At 43.4% G+C, this 18,842-nt stretch overlaps 1 protein-coding gene across 3 annotated transcripts in view; it reads right to left on the bottom strand.

The window, feature by feature from the left end:
• The window catches only part of LOC126995369 (monocarboxylate transporter 1-like), a 74,545-nt gene extending 56,540 nt beyond the window's left edge, over positions 1-18,005 (bottom strand). For all 3 annotated transcript variants that reach the window (XM_050854863.1, XM_050854864.1, XM_050854865.1), the window contains exon 1: positions 17,453-18,005. The gene's annotated coding sequence lies outside the window, so the exon portion shown is untranslated. The remainder of the gene's footprint in view (positions 1-17,452) is intronic.
• Positions 18,006-18,842: the final 837 nt, after the last annotated feature.

The following is an 18,842-nucleotide window of genomic DNA, read 5'->3' as shown; positions in this document are numbered from 1 at the left end:
CGCAATTGGCAGGCCTCCTCGTCTCCGAGAGTCGCACTACGTCCACCCTCAGTCTTTTGACCTCATTTGATAGGTAAGGTAGTCGATCATCATCCGAGAGGCTGCGGACGTTCCAGGAGTCCACACCCAGAGCCCTCCGAAGGTTAACCCCGGACCTGGTTCTACGGGCGGGCTCAGCCTCTGCACCATCCCGGCCACTCCCTAAACAAAAGGAAGGGATGAGAGCCTTTCCTCCTTTGAGGTGCAGGGGTCCCATAGGCTTTGCCCTGCACCCGTCACTGGCGGCAGGCTCCCCGGATGCGGATACAAGAAAGTGAAAATTACCACTTTCCTTTGTCGTATTCACCAGTCTGTTTAGTGGAAGTATGTAATTTTTCCATAAGCATCGAGTTGTCATATACAAATATATGTGTTCTACTATAATCTTTTAAGATAAAAGGAGGGAGTAATACGACCAGGGGCTTATGACTAGGGTTATATTGTTTACAGAGGGTTGTATAGAGTGGTGAGTGAGCCAGAAAATGAGGACGAACTCAGTCCGTCCATGAAGGTTCTATCTTCTTGTCTCTGAGGCAAATGGTGCTCATTTATAGCCAGAAAACATTGACGTCTTGGCTTGTTAAATGCTGAATAAACCTTCGTTCCCAGACGATGAAACGTAACCCCAGCATAAACTTTCAGTATGAGGAGAGCTGATGAGACGAAGAGCCTTAGACTCCACTCTGTCCAAGAGAGCTATGTGAGTGGAGCCCCCCACACACATGAGATGCATACTCCATACGAGGGCGGACAAAGCCCCTGTAAATGGATAGCAACTGTGCGGGGGAAAAGAACTGGCGGAGACGGTACAAAACGCCCAGCCTCGAAGAAGCTAATTTAGTAAGAGAAGAGATATGACGTTTCGAGTTAAGGATAGACCGAGGATGTTTAGTGTTGAAGAAGGTGATACCTGAGTATTGTCAGAGAATAGGGGATAGTTGTTTGGAAGATTATGTCGTGGATAGGTGGAGAAACTGTGTTTTTGAGGCGTTGAAGGACACCAGGTTCTTCTTGCCCCAATCGGAAATAGTAGTAAGGTCTGAGGCTAAGCGTTCTGCTGCCTCCAGCCTGGAATCGTTTAGTTCCTGTTGGGTGAGTCTTCTATTAAAAGAAGTTGAGTGATGCAGAGCAGAACAGTGACCGTCTACCACAGCAGAAATATAACGGTCAGAAAGGAAACTGGAGATAAAGGTACAGAGAGAAGGATAGAAACCGTAGGAAGGTAGTTTGGCAAGCAAAGATTTGTGCCAGACCCTATCAAAGGCTTTTGATATGTCCAGCGCAATAGCAAAGGTTTCACCGAAACGGCTAGGGGAGGATGACCAAGAGTCAGTTAAGAGAGCAAAAAGATCGCCAGTAGAACGCCCCTTGCGGAACCCATACTGGCGATCAGATAGAAGGTCAGAAGTGGAAAGGTGCTTTTGAATCTTCCGGTTAAGGATTGATTCAAAAGCTTTAGATAGACAAGAAAGTAAAGCTATAGGACGGTAGTTTGAGGGATTGGAACGGTCACCCTTCTCAGGCACAGGCTGTATGAAGGCGTATTTCCAGCAGGAAGGAAAGGTAGATGTTGACAGGCAGAGGCGAAAGGGTTTAACCAGGCAGGGTGTCAGCACGGAAGTACAGTTTTTAAGGACAATAGGAGGCACTCCATCAGGTCCATAAGCCTTCTGAGGATTGAGGCCAGAGAGGGCATAGAAAACATCATTCTTAAGAATCTTAAAAACAGGCATAAAGGAGTCAGAGGGGGGATGAGTAGGAGGAATAGGCCCAGAATCGTGCAGAGTGGAATTTTTAGAGAAAGTTTGTGAGAAGAGTTCAGCTTTAGAGATAGATGAGACGGCGGTGTTGCCGTCAGGACTAAGGAGAGGAGGGAAAGATGGAGAAGTGAAGTTGGAGGAGATGTTTTTGGCTAGATGCCAGAAGTCCCGGGAAGAATTAGAAAAAGCAAGGTTTTGGCATTTTCTATTAATGAAGGAGTTTTGGGGAAGTCGGAGAATAGATTTTGCACGATTCCGGCCAGAAATGTAAAGATCATGGTTAGCGGTAGTGTGAAGGTTCTGGTACCTTTTGTGAGCTGCCTCTATCTTTGACAACACGAGAACAAGCGTGATTAATATGTTTGACAGTTTGAATAATGTTTCACACTGTTCCCGTCATGACTTTCCTATATTAGTAATCTTTCGTTTTCTCTCAAACGCCGGAGAATTCCTCCCCTTCGTACCCTCCTCCCCTTCCCCTTCACTACCCCATATCCTCCCTTCCTTTCCTCCCTGGCTACTGCAACTGTTATTCAAGGTCGCACCACCCTTCCTTCCTTACTTCCTTCCTTCCGTCCCACCCCCCACTACCTCCTATCACATGACGCTGAGCTCTCCTCTTCCCCCTTCCCTGTCCCCTCCCTCCTCCCTCGGAAAGTTGCAGTATTGACCATAAAAGAAAAAAAATGACATGTCCCACACAGATATCTTTCACTCTCCCGCCCGGTCCTGTTCTGCCCCATCCTTCCTCCCCATTCCTTCCTCCCCCTCCTCCTTGTCCCCCCCTTCCAAAAGTGCAATTGTAGCTGTTTGATTTATTATTGCTTTTATTTTGGGAAATGTAAATTAAGGCAATTGTACTATTTTAAGCATGTTTCCTTTGTTTGGATAGTCAGGATAGGCACTGAAGTATTTTTTATTTTGACTACCGCTACCGCAGTACCACACACTGCGTACCGCACTGGGAAAGAAAAAAATGGGACCGCCCTACTGCAACCGCACTACTCCGGAAAAAAAAGTACCACACTACCACACCCGCAATACTGATTTTTCAGTACCGCGCCCACCTCTGCCGACTGAAAGTCATCAGGATGGGTCCAGAGAATGTATCTCCAAAAGCACTTTGGAGACTAAGCAGATTTAAGTAATCTCATAACAATATAGAGTTACTGAAAGACATACCTACATGGCACAATAAACACCAAGAGAGTCAAGTGGCAGTGAAACATGCAGGAAATAAGCCTCGCCAATGGCCATGTGACCAGCTGGAACATCTGAAAAGGGCTGTCAGCTACATTGATTTATATGTTTACGCATTCATGTTTACTCTCACGTAAAACTTCTCGTACACCTGGGCACGATGGATGTTAAATGAATCGATTGTGTCTTGTCGCCTCGGAATGGTTGGTACCCTTGATTGTGATGAGGTACCTGAATCCATTACTGCATATGATACGTTTCGAGCCTGTGGTGAACTTGGCATCAAAGATTTGGTGGTCGAAGTAAGTCATGCTCACATTAGTCGCAATATTTCTTCCAGAGACTTCTGGCACCTAGCCAAAAATATCTCCTCCAATTTTACTTCATCATCCTTCCCTCCTCTCCTTAATCCTGACGGCAGTACCGCCGTCACATCTATCTCTAAGGCTGAACTCTTCGCCCAGACTTTCTCTAAAACCTCCACTCTGGACGATTCTGGGCATATTCCTCCTATCCATCACCCCTCTGAACCCGAGAAAAGCGATCCCAGGGTTGGAGAGAGCCATTGTCAAGCGACTGGTTGTCTAAAAAATCGAGTCTCAGAATTAGAAAAACAGTACCTCAGCTCCTTTGGAATATTGGAGCGCAAAGGACAGTGAAAACAAAACGTTCTAAACCTATTTGTATGGCTGTGGCAGCGGTCAATAAATGGGATTTAGCAGAGCGCTGGCAACCCCTGGGACGTGCGAGAGGGCCTACGCGCGACGAGGCAAGACGAGGGGGACATGAGCGTAAATGACATATAGCACGTACCCATATTTGTAACTACTAATATACACCTCATCTATATCTTTTTTTTTCTAGTTTATCAATAATTTATAAATAAGACGTGCTACGAGACGAGGCAAGACGATTGACGTGGGCGAAATGAATGACGTGGGGATAATGGGTAGTCCTACTGAGTGTTGCCATATATTACATGACCCAGTCCAATTTTCAGCCATCTAGACCTACTGGCGCGGTTTCTGTGCGGGCTCAAAAATCACGCTCAATTGAGGCTTGTCGCCTCTCCTCGGGTAAGCATCAATTGAGGTCTGTCGCCGTTCTCGGGTTAAGAGTGATGTTTTCTATGCCCTCTCTGGCCTCAATTCTCAGAAGGCTTTTGGACCTAATGAAATGCCTCCTATTATCCTTAAAAACTGTACTTCCGTGCTGACACTGCCTGGTCAAACTCTTTCGCCTCTGCCTTTCAACATTTACCTTTCTTTCCTGCTGGAAGTACGCCTACATACAGCCTGTGCCTAAGAATGATGACCGTTCCAATCCCTCGAACTACCGTCCTATAGCTTTACTTTCCTATCTTTCTAAAGCTTTTGAATCCATCCTTAACCGGAAGATTCATAAGCATCAATCCACTTCTGACCTTCTTTCTGATCGTCAGTATGGGTTCCGCAAGGGGCGCTCTACTGGTAATCTTTTTGATTTCCTAACTAACTCTTGGTTATCCTCTCTTAGCCGTTCCGGTGAAACTTTCACTGTTGCCCTAGACATTTCGAAAGCATTCGACAAGGTCTGCCACAAGTCTTTGCTTTCTAAACTACCCTCCTAAACTATCCCTCTCTCTGTACCTCTATCTCCAGTTTCCTCTCCGGCCGCTCAATCTCTGCTGTGGTAGGCGGTCAATGTTCTTCCCGTAAATCTATCAACCGTGGTGTCCCGCAATGCTATGTCTTATCTTCCACTTTTTCTATTATTCATCAATGATCTTTCCAAAACATACTGTCCTATCCACCCATACGCTGATGACTCCACTCTGCATTATTCAACTTCTTTCAACAGAAAACCCTCTCAATAGGAATTACAAGACTCCAGACTGGAGGCTGCAGAACGCTTACCCTCAGATCTTGCCATCATATCTGACTGGAGTAAGAGTAACTTCGTGTCCTTCAACGTCTCAAAAACTCAATTTCTCCAGCTATCAGCTCGACGCAATCTTCCAAACACCTATCCCCTATTCTTCGACAACACTCAACTGTCACCTTCTTCTACACTAAACATCCTCGGTCTGTCCTTAAGTCAAAATCTGAACTGGAAATTTCACATCTCCTCTCTTACTAAATCAGCTTCCTCGAGGTTAGGCGTTCTGCATCACCTCCGTCAGTTCTTCTCTCCCGCAAAGTTGCTGTCCATATACAAGGGCTTGCCCGCCCTCGTATGGAGTATGCATCTCACGTGCCGCAGTGTTGCACCTTTCTATCTTCTACTGCTATTTTCATGCTGACTACTCTTCTGAACTTGCTAACTACATGCCTTCCCCCCTCCCGCGGCCCTGCTGCACTCGACTTACTACCCTTGCTCACCCCTATACTCAAAGTATAATCATACCAAGTATGTTCACGCCCAGGAGAGGCGTGGCAAAGAGGTGACGTCATGGTGCCTCGGTGGGTCCGAGGCATGGAGGTAGAATTGGTGGAGTCGACACGGCCCGCTAATCCCACTCATTGAGGTGAGGCCTGCCCAACTGTCATTTTTAGGGCCACAAGATGAGGGATACCCGGGTGAGAACACACGTCCACTACCTTAGCTGTTAACTTAAGACTCCGTCTCATTCATTATGATGGTGGTGTTTTTGAGTACTGTACATTTTTGTTGCGGTAGATCTATATCATAAATACCTGACCTGACAACACCTGGCAGCCTGGCCGAGCCCATTAGGGGGCAGCCTGACCTTACATCACCTGACACCTGGCAGGTGTCCACAACCTTGCGGCCCTAAAAAGTGACAGTTCGGCGGATTCACTTTTTAGGGCTGATGTCGACTCCACAAATTCTACCTCCATGGTCCTAGGACAGAAAACGGAGTATTTGATGGGTGACTTGTATTTTTTGTCCACTGTACGAGTATACTACCTTGTCAGTCATTCTATTATTTCTTTATTAACTCCAAGTATACCATTCTTATTTAACTATGAAAAACAAATCCACGTTTGTGTTTATAATTGGATGTGCAGTCACCTACAGCACATTTATTAGGCATCCTGGTCCAAGTCAACGCTGTGCACCCGACCCCGTTTCGTTGCAGACTGACTTCCACGCAACGGCCCCCGCCCCTGTAGGCAGCGTGACGTCATGCGCAAGCCCGACGAAATTTTCGCGGAAAGTGACCAGACTTGTTATAATTAGATTTTGCCTATACTGTCCAAATCCCTTATGCAAAAGTTAACCAGCACCTTCATTCTTTTATCCCTTCCGCTGGTAAACTCTAGAACAGCCTTCCTTTGTCTATATTTCCTGGTGCCATATGACTTGACCTCTTTCAGGAGAGGAGTGGCAAGACACCTTTTCTCCAGAAATTGACCTCTCTTTCGGAATTTTATTCTGTTTCTGTTGTTGAAACAGCTCCTAGCGGGCTCTGTTGAATTTTTGTTTTGCGCTTTTGAGCTCTCTCCCTTGTTGTAAAAAAAAAAAAAAAAAAAAAAAAGACCGGCGCAAAGTCATTACATTATGTTTCACAATGAAGGCCTTGGTTATCGTCAAATAGCACGGCGGATTGGTGTGTCCATCTCTACTGTATCTCTATGGGTCCCCAGATATGTGGAAACAGGCTCCACTAGTGACAAGCCTCGAAGCTTCGAAGCAGACTTACCAGTCTAATCGGCGCAGGGGGTGCATACACTCATCAAATAAATACCTCCCACTCTCATATATCGTTTACCGTTACTCTTTACCATTGATGAGGTTTCAGGCCCCGCTCGATCCGCTGCTAGCGCAGCGCTACGCTCTCGGAAATAGCCTACTGATGTCTTTTTGATAAACTTGGCATTATCAGTCACTTGGCCATGTTAAAGCTCGTACTAATCTCAATATCTTTCCTTTTTACAGTATGACAAATATCCATTGGTTCATTTTCCATTTATTTGATATTATCTTTATAGTATCACAATTCAATATCTAACGATTATTTCCACCTCACTGAACATTTAAGTGATGATTTAACACAATTTATCTTCGAGTCTCAACAGTAATTAATAGCCATGATTAGTTATGTTACGAATTCTCTCAATTTCAGTCTGAAGAACTACACAATACTGGTCATTCGCTGAGTGGTTGATTTCAGGTTTTTGTACCTCACACAATTTGTGCATTTCTTTTCAGCCATGATGCTATCCTTTGATTTATGATTACCAGCACATATGTAACATTTTGGGGCCTCTCCATTATTCTTGGCAGTACAGTTGGCCTCAAGATGGCCGTAGCTCTGACAGTGATAACGGACAATTGCATGGTATCTATCTCTCACAGTGTACACTCCCCATTCTAGTTTTATTTTGTTATGATATTTGTGAATCGACTCTTTAAAAGTTGGATCACATTTCAAAATACAGTGCATTAAAAATTGTACCACCAGCAGCAGGCTTATAAAAAATCTATCAATTTGCCCCTCAACTCCACGAATCGAGTGTAGGAACTCATTCCTGTTTAACAGTGTCTCAATTATCTTATTCCCGGTCTCCTTCTTATGCACAGTGCAGATCATGATCTTTGGCCTTAATTTTCCCACATTTTTTGTGCTAACGCTCTACATTTTCCAATATCTGAGCTGTTTCACTCCTTATGTTCTCATCACCAAAGTTCATAACAATGTCACCTCCATTTGTGAATCTTGAATCGGTAATCTAATTGCCTGGGAAACTTCATTTTTCATCTCAGTAGCCTTTATGTCTTGATCAGATGCCTTGACAACAAGGAGATGCTTCTTCCTCTTGCGTCTGGCTACGTCAGCAATATAGGCGCGACCCGGCTCTTGCTCAGCGAAAAGTACACCAGCCACCTCACTCAACTCCTTCACTCTCAGAAATGACGGGTATATAAAGGGTTTGTTTGCAATGAGAAGTGATATATTGTAATACATCTACCCATTTTCTACCCTAGCCTTCTGAGCAAGGGTATAATTGAGCGCAATATACCCATTTTATTACACAGAAGGGTATTACTCAGCTGATATCTGGCAATGATTCACATGCGAGTTGCCACTTATCATGTCTATACTTAAATAGAAAAATAAGCTACGTTATCAAAGCACTATCTCAATATGTGGTATAATACGATCGATCATCTTGTTGTAGTAAAAGTTTATCTCTTATTGTCTTCCAAGTTGACAATGCCTCCTTTAGAGGAGAAGGGGGAAGAGGAGGAGACGAACAATCATTTGAATGTCAACCCTCGCGGGCCTCGCAGGCCGCAGGCTCGCCTGAGTCACTCAGTGATAGGGATGGGCACGTACCGTTAATTTGAGTAGCGATAGTACCGGTACCGAAAACTCAGGTACCGTTAGTACTGGTACCGGTACCCAAAGGAGTTTTTTTTATTATCAATGACGTTTGATGAAATTCCACAAAAAACGAGTCGCGCGTTCACACCCCGTCCACTTCAATATAAATAGTTGTCATGCGGCCACCACTTCATTAAATAATAAAACAACTAACAACTCCGTTTCTCGAGTTATAACAAAAGACAATTTAAGGGTTCTTAGCTTTAACGCTCGAAGCTTAAGAAATAAGACCGATGAATTGCAGTGCCTAACTAAAACAGAAGACTTTGATGTAATTGCCGTAACTGAAACATTTATTGACACCGCTAATAATGACTTAGTTTATAAATATAATATAGATAACTTTATATTTTTCAATAAAGACCGAGTTAATCGTAGAGGTGGAGGAGTGGCTCTTTACGTCAAAAGTAGCTTACAGCCCGTTGATAAAACACCAAAGGACAGTAATGTAGAACACGTGAGCGTGAGTACAAATACCGATTAATTAAAAATCAACATATTCGTCACTTATAGGCCTCCAGGCCAATCACGCGAGGATGATGAAATAATGTATAGCGTTTTGCAAAGAACACTCCAAAACAGTGATGCATTGATTATGGGCGATTTTAATCTACCGCATATAGACGGGCAGACACTCACGGGATCCGAGGGGGAATCGCACAGGATGCTAGACTTCGTTGAAAATAACTGCCTTAGCCAAATGGTTAGTGAATCAACGCGCGATGATAATATTCTTGATCTTGTATTAGTAACCCAAGAGAACTTAGTTGACAATGTTAGCGTTGGCGAACACCTCGGATTATGCGATCATAGACTGGTGCATCTCGACATAAGAGATCAAACAAGGATTGCAGAGAATAAGGTATTGGTTCCCAATTTTAAAAGAGCTGATTTTGAAAGAATAAGACAGTCATTAACGAACTTTGAATTAGTATCCAACATCGACGTCGAAGAATCTTGGCAAGACTTTAAAGCTCGATTACTAACTGAAGAAAATAAATCCGTGCAATCTTGTGAAAAGCACCGAAAAGTTAAAAATCCTTCGTGGTTTAATATTGAAATCGAACTTGCTCTCCAAAAGAGGAACTTGTTACATAGGCAAAAGAAAACCGATAACTCTACCGAAAATAGTACATGGTACTACGAAGCAAGACGACAAGTCATAAGTTTAATCAAGCAGGCGAGACGGAGGTACGAAGTAAACATTGCGGTAAATTGCAAGTCAGATCCTAAAAGTTTTTTTAGATATGTAAACAACAAAAAAGAGATTCGAAGTGGGATTGGCCCATTAACAGATAATTCGGGCAATATCGTGACAGGCAGCCAACGCATAGCGAACACGTTAAATTCTTATTTCGCCTCGGTTTTTAATCGTAATTCTACCGATACTGCTGCTGTTCCTAAAAGCCCAGTCACACTGGCTCTACGACTTACTGCCGACCTCCAGCGACCTGCAGGTCGCGGGAATCTCACATGGTTGACGATTGGTCGTGCGTGCGATCGTCATGTGTCTCCGTCTGCCCTGAGACCGATGGAGGTTTTAGGTCATGCTCTAAAACCTCCAGCCGACCTCTCAGGTCGCTGCCGGTCGTAAAAAAGGTTGCCGTCTGGTGGCCGTATGGACTGCGTCTGGACGGCAAGCGGACTGCCACCGGTGGCCGACAGGTGACCATTAACTGTTGAACGGCGACCGGATGGCAAGCGGACGCCGTCTGGTTGCCGCCAAATAGTAGGAGGTCGCTGATGCTCGGGGTCCACTTTTTATCTGTCATTGGCCGTGGTCGACGTCCGGCCTTCCACCACACGGCGAGTTGTGCGGCGACCGGTGGTAGATCAAACCACCCTTGCCCGGAAATGAGGTACATTCCTGAGCAGTGACGTCCAACGCCCCTCAGCCCGCCCAGGCTCCGTCACAACTCAACCTGCTCCACAGGTCAAGCACACGGCCAAATGTGTATGGGTCACCTCTGCCTAACTAAAATAAATTATTGCAGGACATGATGTGCACAGCAGTAACAACGAGTCTGTAGAGCTAATGGATTTTATCTATTTCAAAAAGAACTGTTAATTTCATCTTCTGCCCTGCCCAGTCTGATGGAAATGCTTTAGAACGAATATAATGTTACATACATACTAACAACAGGCTAAACCAAGATTGCTTGGAGCATTTTTACATGTCTGCGGCACATAGGGGGGCGGGGTGGGGCGGGGTTCACAAATATCCGTCTTTTGCTGCAGTGAAGCACAGAATACTTTCATTACCTTTATAGGTAACTTATTTTTTTTTACAAATAATTTACAGTAATAAGAATGAGAAATGTGTAATATAACTGGGTGAAAATATTATATACTGTAACACGTCAGCAGCAAGTCGTTAAAGGGAGGTCGCCGTCCTCATTGCAACAGGACACGTACTGGTCTTTGCCTGTCGGTCACCGGTCGGCGTATGGTGGGCGTCTTGGTCTGACTCCAGGTGTGGGGTCAAGGTGTGAATCTTACCATGGTCGCCGTCCGGCCACCCACTGGACGGACACTGGACGACCACCGGTAGCCGTTCGGTCGCACGACTACTTTGCCACCTATTCGGTCGGAGAGCGGTGGGTGTGAATCGCAGCATTTTGAGGTCGCAGGTGGTCGTTAGCAGGTTGTAAAATCAGTGTGACTGTAGCTTAACACTATTGAAAATCCCAGTCATGCCCTCCCTGACTTTGAAATCAGTACAGATGAGGTTCTCAAAGCGCTGCAGTCACTTAAAACTAACAAAAGTTCAGGACCCGATAAAATTTATCCAAAATTACTTAAAGAAATATCAACAGAGATACTCAGACCTTTAACAATGCTGTTTATTATGTCTTTGCACCATGGTATCGCTCCTAGTGATTGGAAAATGGCTAACGTAACAAACCATTTTAAAAAAAGGCGACCGAAAATTACCGGATAATTACAGGCCAATCAGCTTAACTTCAATTATTGGTAAATTATTTGAGACAATTATTCGAGATAAAGTAGTTAACTACCTAGAGTGTAATTCGCTAATCCTGGACTCGCAACATGGTTTCCGTAACAACAGATCTTGTTTGTCGAATCTATTAACGTTCTATAACGAGCTTTTTGCAGTCTATGATGTTTCTAAATAACTTGATATTATTTATTTGGACTTCCAGAAGGCGTTTGATAAAGTCCCACACTACAAGTTGCTTCATAAAATCAAGGAAATAGGTATCGGGGGTAAGCTTCACGAATGGATCAAGCACTGGCTAAGCAATAGAAAGCAAAGAGTTGTAATAAATGGAGTGACCTCTGAGTGGATGCCAGTCACCAGTGGTGTCCCCCAAGGCTCTGTCCTGGAACCCGTTCTCTTCGTCATTTACATCAACGACATTGACCTTAGTCTCAATAATTTCATTAGTGAATTTGCGGACAACACGAAAATCGGCAATGCGGTACTTACGGAATGTGACAGGTGGAGCCTACAAGAAGATTTGCGTAAAATATCAGATTGGTCAGTAAAATGGGAAATGCCTTTTAATATAAACAAGTGCCAGATTCTGCAGGTTGGATCTTGAAATATAAAGAAGGACTATGAAATGTGCGGCGTTAAAGTTAAAGGCGTTCACTCGGTCAAAGATCTTGGCATCACAGTCGCGTCTAACCTCAAGTTTTCCCAGCAGTTCAACGAGTCCGTTAAAAAAGCAAACAGGATGATCGGTTTGATTAAGATAAATTTTTCATTCACGAATAAAGATGTTATACTACCTTTGTATAATAATTTCGTGAGACCTCATTTGGAGTATGCCGTGCAGTTTTGGTCTCCCCACTATGCGAAAGACATTGCTAAATTAGGTGTTCAGCGTAGAGCAACCAAGATGATTCCTTCATTACGAAACAGACCCTACGAGGAAAGGCTGTCACATCTAAACCTGTTTTCTCTTGAAAAAACGCCGCCTCAGAAGAAAACTGATCGAGTGCTTTAAAATACTTAACGGTTTTACCAACGTGGATCCGACCAAGCTGTTTGTGATGGATGATTCGATGCGAACGAGAAATAATGGCGCTAATCTCAAAATGTAGACAAGTTCATTCAGATTACAAAAAAATATTTTTCACTAATGCTGTCGTTCGAGATTGGAACAGATTACCAACATCAGTGGTGCAGTGCAACTCGATTGCATCGTTTAAGAATAATCTTGACCGCTATCTCCTCCATCTAAATGTTCACTAGGTCAGTTTCAACGCAATGGTGGCCGCATAACAACTGTCACTTAGGTTTAGGACAGACCACCTAGTTTGAACCTTAGGGCCTGTGTGGTCTGGTTATCTATGTCTATGTAATTCTAGGTAATTCTCTCTCTCTCCTGAATGAAGTGAATATTTTTTTAGATAAAAAAAATAGCATGTATACTTAGTTATTATGGATATACTCATAGTCTAATAACAATAACAATATATATTAGTATCCTAAAAAGAAAAATCGGACATGAAGAATCACCCAATAAATCCAATAATAAAATATAATGGAGACAGGAGCTATGATGGAAACGAAAAGCAGGACAAAATGGTGGGAACTTGGGAAGACGGTCAGCGAGGCAGTGACTCAGCAGCCAGCACAGCACTCAATGCCTAATTCGTCTCCACAGGCCCCATACTTGTACCGCATGGCGACTGGCCAGCGCCGCGCCGCCGAGCGTCACTAAGATCCAACCGGTACCGGCACTAGTGGCAATGGTCAGTACCGAGTGATCATGAGTCTTTTCGGCACTGGGTACCGGTACCGAGTGCCGATTGAATCGATTCTTCTCGGCACTTGGTACCGGTACCGAGTGCCGAGAAGAATCGATTCAGTCGGCACTCGGTACCGGTACCAATGCCAAGACTATGATCACTCGGTACTGACCATTGCCACTAGTATCGGTGGATCTTAGTGACATCGGCAACGCTAACAATCGCCATGCGGTACCGGTATGGGCCCTGTGGAGACGAATAGGCGCACCTAGCATCACCAAATGTGGGGTACAAACTTGGCGGAGGGACTGTTTTTTGGGCGCCATTAAAGGTAATGGGCTAAAGAGTAGCTTAGCCGGATATTATGTTTTTATTTATTAATGATCCACGAGACATCCTAGAGTTAAATCAAAGTATGTGCTTATCTTTGTATTCATTCATATACACACTGGTAATATTTCTGTGGTGTCTGATTCACTTATCAGAGTGAAATTCTATTGTGAAAACAGTCACATATTCGTGTCACTAGTAAAAACTAAACTAGTAATGAAAGTTTTGCCACCATGAAATATACACAAATAGATAAATATGAAAGCTCAGGAAGTCACAAAAGTGACATCACCTGCTTTGCGCAGTAAAAGTATACTATTTTAGCTATCTGATACCCGCAATATGGCAGGCTGCTGCTGCCTCGGCCACAGATTATTGCCAGATTGTCATTATATTTCCCGACTTCCTGCCCCAAAACTTGTCTTCTGGGCTCCAATAACGAAACTAATTTATAGTTTTCGTTAAAAGAGTAAGATCCTGATGTTTCTTGGCAATAGTTAGGCGTCAGAAACCGTTAAATACTATGCTCTGAGTACGATATTCTGGCAACGGTCTCTATACGTATTTTCATATTATTGTTCTGTTGTTGAATGTTGTGTTCAAGAAAAAGAATACTCATAATTTTAGTTAGTTTTTGGTTATAAGGATTCTTTATGAAATACAGGTATAACATTACCTTATTTTACTTAGGAAACGTCCTGAATCCCGGATCGGCTATGGTGATGTTAGGTGCGCCTATTAAGCCTTGAATGCTGTGCTGGCTGCTGAGTCACTGCCTCGCTGACCGTCTACCCAAGTTCCACCATTTTGTCCTGCTTTTTGTTTCCATCATAGCTCCCGTCTCCATTATTCTATTATTGGATTTATTCATTAGATTTACTGGATAATTCTTCATGTCCGATTCTTTTTTTAGGTTGCTAATATATATTGTTATTATTTTTAGACTATGATCGAGTACATCCATAATGTCTATATATACATACTATTTTTTTTTTTTAAATAAATGTTCACTTCATTCAGAGAGAGTACAACAGAAGAAACATCCTACACACTAATTGAGGGCAGAAATAAATTTGAGAAAAAAGTCCACTGTGTGTGTGTGTGTGTGTGTGTGTGTGTGTGTGTGTGTGTGTGTGTGTCACACACACACACTCTCTCTGAATGAAGTGAATATTTATTTTTTCGAAAAAAATAGCATATATATAGTTATTATGGATGTACTCGATTATAGTCTAATAACAATAACAATATATATTAGCAACCTAAAAAAAAAAGACTCGGAGATGAAGAATTATTCAATAAATTCAATAAATAAATCAAAGCAATATGGTACCGGTGCCGAGCAATCTGGTACAGGTACCGTACCGTTAAGCTGGTACCGTTAGTACTGGTACTGGTACCGTTACCTGCCCACCCCTACTCAGTGACTGCCAGTCACTGGCAGCCACTGACAGATTGACAGCTGAGCTAGTGGGGTGGACGCAAGGATTATATACTATAATATATAATCCTTGGGTGAACGTGAGCGGTTGCTGCGTGCCTCTCTCTCTCTCTCTCTCTCTCTCTCTCTCTCTCTCTCTCTCTCTCTCTCTCTCTCTCTCTCTCTCTCTCTCACGAAGGCCCTTCTCCCTTAATAATAATAATAATAATAATAATAATAATAATAATAATAATAATAATAATAATAATAATAATTATAATAGTTTTATTTCATGGCATATTATATATATATATATATATATATATATATATATATATATATATATATATATATATATATATATATATATATATATATATATATATATATATATATAAAGAGGACAAGAAAACGAACGAAACGGAATGGAGATGGTGGATGTCGGGTTACTTAGGGAGGGGGGGGGGGGGCACTAGGGAGAGAAGAGGGGGTCGGGGTACCAGGGAGGGGGTGCGGGAAGGGGTACCACGGAGGGGAGGGGGGGGGAGGGGATTCTGAGGCAGAAATGTGTCGTGAGAACGGTTATCAAATAGGTAGATGTTTATTTGGGGTACGGGTTGAAAAAGGGTAAATTCGTGCAGCTCTTGAAAGTGGAGATTTGTAAGGGTTGTAAATGGGTATATGCGCTATTTCATCACTAAAATTACCCTTTTTCTACCCCTCTGCTACCCTTTTCTTCTGAGTGTTGACACTGGATCCACCTGGAATTATCGTTCATTCATTTGAATAGGAATAACGTCAGCCACAGCATTTAAACTGATTTATGTCCTGAAGCGAAATGGTTTACGAAATCATTTTATCCACACCACAGTCTCATAATAATTGTCAATAATTTATGTAGCGCATTGACGACCTAACGTCAGTTAGCACCAGAATGACGTCATCCTACAGACGAAGAAACATCCTTGTGACGAAGAATTATCACCGCAACATATAACCAATTATTATTTAACGTTTACATAACCGATATATTCACTTAACACCACAGCAAATTGTAATGCCCCGACGAGCTTATTTTCCATCCTTTCTATTTCCCAACACGGCCTCCGCGTGTATCGAAACACACGAGAAATTAATCAAGACAAGGAGAGGGTATTCCCCGGCTGCCTGGGATTGAACCCGCGACCAGCGTGACGGGAGAGCCACTCCTTACCGAGTCGGCCAAAGAGGTACCCCACTGGCTAAGTGGGTTATGGGAGGCTCGTTCATTAGGCCGTCGCCGCACTACACGGCTTTCCCCCCTATGTAGATTAATTTCTGTGTGTTGACAATGTCCCTTTGAGACATAACTCCACAATGTCCCTTTGAGACATACCTCCAACTCTTCCCATTTTCTATTACCCTCGGAGCATGGGCCATCCTACCTGTTACCCCTTCGGGGAAGCTCAACAGAACTGCAGGAGAGGATGCCCACCGCTATGCCACCACTGTAATGCCCCGACGAGCTTATTTTCCATCCTTTCTATTTCCCAACACGGCCTCTGCGTGTATCGAAACACACGAAAAATTAATCAAGACAAGGAGAGGGTATTCCCCGGCTGCCTGGGATTGAACCCGCGACCAGCGTGACGGGAGAGCCACTCCTTACCGAGTCGGCCAAAGAGGTACCCCACTGGCTAAGTGGGTTATGGGAGGCTCGTTCATCAGGCCGTCGCCGCACTACAAAATGAGCAATGCTTTATCGAGACCACGCGACAAGGCTTATCAGGTCGCGTAAGGCTTATCAGTGCACACGTAATACGGAGCCATTGCCACCTCGCTCATTCACCCCGAGCATTGAGAATACAGGGCTACCATCCGTTCTAAACAGGGAGAGGTGTCTCCAAATTCTTCGTCAGTGTATCTCAGAATGCATGGTGCATACAGAGTTCGAGAAGGTTTTGGTGAGAGTGACACGTGATGATCATTAACAGCGCTTTACGTAAGTTCTGCTGCCTAGAAGATGGATAACGATACCTTGTCCCGAGTCCGTGAAACAGGCTAATTTTTGCGGACAAGAACTTGAACACTGACACGGACACAAAGCAGATTAATAGATATACACCATGGTTCCGACTTTTTTTTATTTATTTGACTGACACAAAGACGTCAGTGAATAGATTACAAAGGCGAGACGTGGATAAGGTTTAGCAGATACTCATAAATTTTAAGTTCCTACAGAGCCTCAATATCCCTCACATACACATCTAAACATAAGTGCAACTGACGCTTTCTACATTTTTTTTATGAAAAGTTATCTTGCTAATAAACTGATATCCACCAAAGTTTTCCACAACTCCAATATTTCAGACACATCTGAACATAAGTAGCTAAGATAATTAATCTTACTGATTACAAGGTGACCTCGGGATACCCAATAGAGAAGCAAACAGACACTTAAAATAAAAGAACATGGCAAGAAACCACAGAGCTGAGAGAAAAAGAAAGAGAAAGCAAGGAATGGTAGAAAGAGGGATACATGCAGAGAAGGAAAACAGAGCACAAATAAGATAAGTAATAGAGGGAGATAATGCAAGGGTACAGCTGCTCCTGATTCACCTATTGTCACCGGAAGGAGAGGAATAGCTATAGCAATGGAGCGGCACTCACCTCAAGGCTGCATCTAGGCCACTGATACACGCTGTTAGAGCGAGGGTATTATTAACTACTTGTCAGGTCAGTCTCGCGGTTCGTTGACTCCCCAATCACACCACGAGGAGGTGGTGCGAGGACTCTCTCGAGTTGTAGATTGTTAGGCGGCCAAAACCTCCCAATCCGAGACTACCAATACTATACCCGAGAGGTATAGTCACGCAACGGAATAAATGAAAACTAAAATAAATAATTACTTAAATATAAATAACTAATTAAGTCACTCGGACATAGATCACGCCAAGAAACAAAAGTAAAATAACAAAGGGAGCCTGCCTCGGTACGAGAGACGGTACCGAAGGCAAGGGGCTAATCTACATATACCAAGTCGGGCCAGCTAATAGCATCTTCCATTTAGCGTAACCCGTTTCTGGGTCGTGATCTGTAGAGTCCCTCATAGAGTCCCGACAACCTAAGATTTGGACGCCATTATTGGCCCTGTGTTTTCACCGCGCTTTTCAAACACTAGCACACGGTCTCGCGGCGAAGACAGGGCCAATAATGGCGTCCAAATCTTAGCTGTCGACTCTATCAAGGACTCTACAGATCATGACCAGAAACGGGTTACGCTAAATGGAAAAGGCTATAAGTGCCGAAAATGAAATATTTCTGCGCAGCCGGCAAACGGCGGCAACTCAGCACACGCCGTGACGTCAGTAGGGATGGGCAAGTACCGTTAATTTGAGTACCGTTAGTACCGGTACCGAAAACTCAGGTACCGTTAGTACCGGTACCGGTACCCGAAAGAATATTTTTTTTTATCTATGATTTCTGATGAAATTCCCAAATAAATTTCCTGTAAAGAAAACTCTCTCTCTCTCTCTCTCTCTCTCTCTCTCTCTCTCTCTCTCTCTCTCTCTCTCTCTCTTTTTATCAAGGGTATAGTTCGAAGAGGAAGTGGGTTAGTGGTGAGGTACAGGTTTACATAGATTTACATAGATTTACATAGAAAATCAGACCACACAGACCCCATGGTCCAGACTTGGTGGTCTGTCCTTAAACCTAAGTGATTTTACATTAATCAGAAGACTCCAAAACGTTGCATTTCTACTCTAGTTGATATTAAGTTGAAGGAAGTGACGATCGAGCTTATTTTTGAAGGAGTCAATCGTGTTACACTGGACCACTGATGGTGGAAGCTTATTCCATTCTCGCACTACAACGTTGGTGAAGAAAAATTTGGTGCAGTCTGAATTTACTTGTCTACATCTGAGTTTTACGCCATTGTTCCTCGTGCGCAAAGTGTCATCGATCATAAACAATGTTGATCTGTCTGCATTCGTGAAACCATTAAGTATTTTAAAACATTCGATCAGTTTTCCTCGGAGGCGACGTTTCTCAAGAGAGA

The sequence above is a fragment of the Eriocheir sinensis genome, chromosome 8, assembly GCF_024679095.1.
Source record: "Eriocheir sinensis breed Jianghai 21 chromosome 8, ASM2467909v1, whole genome shotgun sequence".
Classification (NCBI taxonomy): Eukaryota; Metazoa; Arthropoda; class Malacostraca; order Decapoda; family Varunidae; genus Eriocheir; species Eriocheir sinensis.
This window is presented reverse-complemented; position numbering and strand designations above follow the sequence as displayed.